The following is a 6,588-nucleotide window of genomic DNA, read 5'->3' as shown; positions in this document are numbered from 1 at the left end:
GTGTGTGTGTGTGTGTGTGTGTGTGTGTGTGTGTGTGTGTGTGTGTGTGTGTGTGTGTGTGTGTTGTGGCTTCTGCTGTGTCTGATTGGAATCATATCCTTGTTCCTAGCTAGAACCCACTTTGTTTAGAGGACCTGTGTTTTCTTAACTCGATCATAAGAGTCACTGGACTGCTTGCTTAAAATACGTATTCCCAAGTGTACCTCAGACTTACTAAGTCAGAATCCCCAGGGAGACGCCTGGGAATCTGTATCTTACAATCAAGCAAATTTGAGTAGCACTGCACTTGGATTGTGAACATACTGGCAATGTGAGGGCTATCTTTCAAAAATTATCTAGTGACATACTCCTGATGTCTATATATAAGGCAGTGGGCCAGAAGTCTTCCGGGAAATTCCTAACCATTATTGGTGTAAAATGTGACGAAAAAGATTGGGCAGTGTTAAAGAAATGTAAAGAATAGATGGATGGTTGTGGTTCTGGAGAGTCCCCAGTAGAAGCATGAATGAATTCAGTCCTGTTGATACAAAAGTATTTTCTATGCAACAAAATACTCATTCCATGTATAAGAAAATAACTTCTTAAAGCTCAGATTAACCAATGTGCCAACCCAGAAGCTCTAAGAAAGGAGTATTGTGCATGTATAACAGATAGGACTGTTTGAGAATGAAGTTTGAATTCTAGGGTTAAATTTCTAGTGCCACTCAGCAGCTTTGTCTATGAGGATTTACAGGACAGGTGTTATGTTTACAGATTGCTGACTGCACATGTAAGAATGTAGGCGAGGCAGCATAAAAGATGGCAACGCTAAAGCCAGAAACCTGACCTGGAAGATGCATGTTCTGTGTTCAGCAGAGAAGATACCAAGCGTAGAAGTAGCCCCTGCACGCTACACTCCGTGTCCCTCTACATTCCTAACACGAGTGAATGATGCTTGGACGTGCAACTGTGTTGAGAGGCTCTAGATAAAGACTTTGGTGTCGATACCACTCAAATTGATAGTTCTCCCATATTGTTCTTTTGATCCAAAAGGGTAGGTAGTCATGTAAGGTGGCCTGAGGGACACTTGGAGAAATTACAGTAGACATGGTGAGTTTTTTAATCAATTCAAGAGTTCCAGAGAAGAACTTCTTTACACACACACACACACACACACACACACACACACACACACACACAATTTCTGCAAGCTCTGAGAGAGAGAGAGAGAGAGAGAGATTTGACGTGGTCTTCTAGAGCCTGGACTGATGGATCCAGAAATTACCTTTTCAGATTCTGGGGTAGATTACAGACCTGTAGGCCCTATCTAACCAAGGAAACAGCAGGACCCCCAGCCCAGAATGGCTCTGGCCAAGCCTAGCTCAGGCTGTCACCTTTATGTGGGGCAGCAGCGTCACCTAGTGATCCTGTGGTTTAAGTACAAGCTCCTTTCCTGGGAACTATCCAATTTGATCAAACTGTAATGAGATCGATTTTCCATATTAATGAGTGAGAGTAGTTGTGTGTATAATCCCAGACTGGAGATGACCCCGAATTCTGTTTCTGTTTAGCTTGCAATGCATTTTATGACTATGTGGCATTTGGATTTTCCATCAAGTAACATAAAAGAGAGCATGGCTGAGCTCATGCCAGGCAAGATGGGCAGGGGAGGCAGAGGGGTTGGCCAGGTTAAAGGGGGGTTGGGTCCTTGTGTCAGTTCATTTCTCCAAGAAGCAGATGCTGAGATGGAGTTAGACGTGCAGGAGACTTAGCGAGTTTAACACCTGTGAAAGGAAAAGAGGAGAGGGATCACCATTCGGCAGGGAGAGCCTTCAGACGGCCGTGCAGATCTGACAGCTGTGAAAAGAAGATGGGATAAGAAGAGCCTCAGGCTGCAGTGCAGCACAGAGAAGGGGTTGGCCATCCCAACTGGGAAATCTGGTGCAAAGATCCAGAAAAGGAGGGCCCTGCTACCACTGCTATGACTGGTCATTGCTCGGCCTCTGCCTTGGAGACTTTCAGAGCAGGAGGCGGCCAGTTACCTGCGCTCCGGGGGGCTGATCCCCTCTTGAAGGGAGACCTGAGCAGCAGGACGCTATGGCTACCACAGACTGGAAGGGAGACTGTGCCAGGATCACACACTCGCCAGCCGACCCACACGTCCACACAGACACGATCGGAGACAGAGCATGCAGGAACACTGTGGTCTGATGCATTTAAGTTGAGTGTAAACCTAGTACTTGTTCTCATTCCATTAATTAAACCAGAAAGTGCAACTCCTGGGCAGTGTTTATTAATCCCACCTTTCTAAACAACAAGCTGCTGGCCATCCGCGGTGTGACACTGAAACCAAGTTCAACGTCAACAACGTGGAACACCAACATCATCTTAGCTTCTTTGTTGAGGATGGATTTCAGTCTGAAAATGTCTATATCCTGCCCAAGGCATGAACAATAACCTCACATCTGTGCTGATTCTCTTCTTCCTATAAACGGTCTTTGTTGCTGTTGACCATGAGACACAACTGCCCTGGTGATATGACCTGATCTCTATTTAAAAACATTAAGGAACTTGCTCAAGTTCAAAGATTGTCAGAAATCCAATTTGGGTGAATTAAGAAACCCAGATAGCACAACAGACAAGGGCACAAAGTTTTCAAATAATAGTTAAGCCACAAAGGCCCAGGATACCTTGAATAAAAAATACAATGAGCACTTGACAAAGAACCTTGGAAAGATCTAAAGGTAGAAGAAAGCCCACTGTGGAAATAGAGAAAAGATGAGGAAGAGCCCCCCACACACACACAAAAAAATGAATGCACAACTCTTTCTAAGGCTTCTCAAGGAAAGAAAGATAATAGCAGTGGAGAAGGCAGAGTGAGTTAACACCACCAAAGAGGTTAGAGGTGAGGAAAATGGTCTGGGGAGGAGGAAGTCTGGGCAATAAAGCGGCTGGACTAATAAATGAGAAGGGGAGTAAAATTAATGATGACTCTGAGTGGCAGAGATACGGAGCTGCTCTTTTAAACAGATCTTTAACAAGAAAAATAAAGGAAGGGAGCATAGATAATTAGGAAGTAATGAAGACCTTTAAATATAGATGTTGAAATAAACCAGGTAAGGGAATACTTGGAAACATGGTACAATATGTAAATCAGCAGGTCCAGATAATGCACATTCCCCAACTTTAAGGGAATTAGTTAATGAACTTGTAGAACTACTGGCCATTGTTTTCAAAGGCTCCAAGAGACCAGGGATTATAAAATGAAAATATTTGACCAGTATTTTACCAAATAAAAAAAAAGTAGCCTTGATAATTACTATACCTGCCACTATACACTCTCCCCACCTCATAGGGTTGTTGTCATGACAAACGGAATTAGAAATATTAGCTGGTGGTGGTGTGGATGATCCAGGCTGATAGACTGGAGCTGGGACATATGATTAGGGGTAATGCAGATATTTCACTTTTTGTTCAATGGAATGTATTTGGAGGTTGTAGAATTATATTTGCGGGGTTTTTGCGGGGGGGCTGATACATTCCCAGAAAGCAAGGAAGAGAAAGTCTTCATTGTAGGTGCCAATCTATGATGTTAAATTTTCTAAAGATAATCCACAGATAGATAAAGCAATGTAGGCAGTATCAAAAATCTCCAAGTATTCTCTTTGGTAAATAGACTGCAACAAGTTATTCTTTATTTTAATCAAGATAAGTAATGCATTATTTTTATAGAAAAAACAAAAAGTACAGAAAAGCAATCATCATTATCATCACCTAACATCTTTCCACGCACTATAGCACATCCTTCCCTCCCTTTAAAATTGCTGCATAGTTATTTAACCAATAACTTTTGGACATTTAGACGATTTCTCCTTCTTTCTTCTTGCTACCAGTAACTCTGCAGCTAACATCTTTAAACAAACATCTTCATATACTTATTCTTCTCTTCCCTTAGGATAAAGTCCTATAAAAGGAATTGCCAAGTCAATTGAAATTTTCTTAGGACTTTTGTTCCATATTGCTAAATTATTTTCAAGAAAGAAGGCAGTTACCACTCCACAAACAATAAATCAAAATTCCAGATTCTTCATGTTTACACCAATTAGATTTAATACATTTGTTTAATCTTTCAGTTCAATAACATGTTAAACATCCTAAAGCCATTGAATCTGGATCATTAAATAGAACAAAACACCTAAGGAAATATATGTATTTTCTATATTGGCCTTAAACTATTTGGGGATAATACTCTTTTCTCTCTCTCTCTTTTCTCCCTCTTTCTCTCCACCTCTCTTCTTTTCTTTCTCTCCTTCCTTCCTTGCCTGTCTGCCTGCCTTTCTTTTTGAGTCATAGCTGTAGTGACATTTTTTCATTAAGGGGCAAGAAATTCAAATGGCACTGCTGAGAATAACAGTCTGGCTCTATCTTATAAAGTTTAACGTTTGCAAGCCTCTGAACCAGGCATACATGTTGGAGAAACACTTGCAAAAGAGAGTGAGAATGCCCAAGAATGCACACAGCAGCCCTGTCTGGCATAGCTAAGGAACTGCCAACAGCCCAAGTGTACATCCGCAGGAAAAGGGATGAGTAAATTGTGCCATATTCCCACAATGGACTGTCATACAGCAGTGAGATGGATGAACCACGACTAAATGCAATCACATGGATGAATCTTAGAAACAACATTGAATGAAAATAGCAAGCTGCAGAAGATTAGGTACAGTACGATACAATTTTTATAAAGCTCAAAAGCAAGCAAACTTAAAAAGCTTATTGCTAGGGGTACATACATAGGTGATAAAAGCATTTTTTTCATCAGGTAAATAATGAACACAAAATTCAGGACAGTGGTTACCCCTTGGAGGAGACAGGGTCAGAGGAATGAAACAGAAGGAACTCTTAGATGCCACACCGGGAATGGTTCAGCTCCCAGAGGGATCACACTTATTCAGTTTATTGTTCTGTTTTATATGTGTTATAAGCATCTGAGTGTATCAACCACAGAGAGGTGGTTATGTATTGCATAGTCACTCGTTAGCAAATTTCATTTGCTAATACGTCAAATAGTGCTCTTATGTCCCCAAAGAGCATAAGCAGTTTTTCACTGCTAAAACCAGGCCCCCATACTTTGCCGGCTAGAGGCCTGCCACCGAGAATACAGAACAGAGCCTCTCTGCAGGATTCCGCAATTCCCCAGAGAAGTGGCTGTGCCCTTACACCTCAAGTGGAGAATTCCCTTCGCTCTGGAGAATCCAGAAGGGAGGAAAATGAGCTGGCATATACTATAGGCACAGCTTCTGGAGGAATTCCCTATGGCTCAGGGCTATGACCTTACCCATTCTCGGCTACTTTTCTAAAAATAGATCTCCAATTCTGGTGAATGGTTAGAGGACAATAGCCTATTTTTAAAGAAGTCCTAAATAGCAAAATCATTTTGCTTAAGCAATGAGCCAAGTCACTTCTAATGAGGTTGTGGCATTACTGGAAATAAGAGATATATTTAAATAAATAGTCCATACATTACCCCAATAAATCACTTGAAAAATATTCTCGAATGTACTAAATGTATTTTTAGTGGCATGTGCCTGACCTTTCTGGAAGAAGAAAGATAATGCTGAAACATTTTGAGAATGAATAAACATTTATCCAAATTAGTAGTCAAGACACTAGTGAAATTGTTTCACGTTTTCTTAACACCTTTAACTATATCCTGCGTTTCAGAAACAACTTATTTTTTCTACCTTTAATAAAATACAGAATCTGTCTGTGAAGTAGCAGGAATATGAGAGGTGAAACTTTTTTGATGACCCAATGGGAAATCCTATAATGGTCCTATTACTTCAAGGCCTCGGGCAGGATGGATACAGGTATCTGCAACATTTCATAAAATGACTAGCAGTCCATAAAATGTTAGTTTTTTATGACTGTGTTTCCAAGTGTTTTATAAGCAGTGTCATATTCTTTCTTAATAATATTCACAATAAAAATGTAAATAAGACCCATCTATTCATTTAACAAACACATTCTGAGAACCTGCTCTCTGCCTGACGCTCTGCTAGGGACACACAAGTCTTCTCTCAAAGTCCTCACAGCCCAGGATGTCTTATAAATCCCCCTGTATTAAATCTGCATCTGAACCTCTTAATATTATTTTCCACTGCCTGAAAAAATAATAATAATATTGACCTTGTTCTCCAGAAAATGCTTCAGATTGAGGTTTGGCAGGAAGAGGTTCCACGCCTCAATCTTACTCATCTCCAATGCTTCCTCCAACCCCACATCCCTCTCACTCCTCACCCTCTGCTTTTCCCCCTTCTCTGATCATTAGCCGAGGATTACTGTCTTCCCTTCCTTTTCCTTTCCTCTCTCTCTCCCCTCTTCCCTTTACTAGAAAACTCCCAGAAGAACATTCACACCACTCTCTTGTCCCAGGAACTCCTTGTCAACTACAGCGTTTATTTTAGTCCTCTGTTCTACCCACACTGTACTCACAAGGTCAGCGGTGGCCTCCTCATCTCTAAAATAATGGCCTGGTTTTCCTCATCTTACTTGAACTTCTGCTGCAGCTGACACTGTGGACCCTGCCGTCATCTCTCTGCCTTCCCTTTG

This window comes from Monodon monoceros, unplaced genomic scaffold, assembly GCF_005190385.1.
Source record: "Monodon monoceros isolate NGI ecotype Baffin Bay Population unplaced genomic scaffold, NGI_Narwhal_1 Super_Scaffold_10, whole genome shotgun sequence".
In the NCBI taxonomy this organism is placed as follows: domain Eukaryota; kingdom Metazoa; phylum Chordata; class Mammalia; order Artiodactyla; family Monodontidae; genus Monodon; species Monodon monoceros.
The sequence above is the reverse complement of the archived record's forward strand: the minus strand, read 5'-3'. Positions refer to the sequence as shown.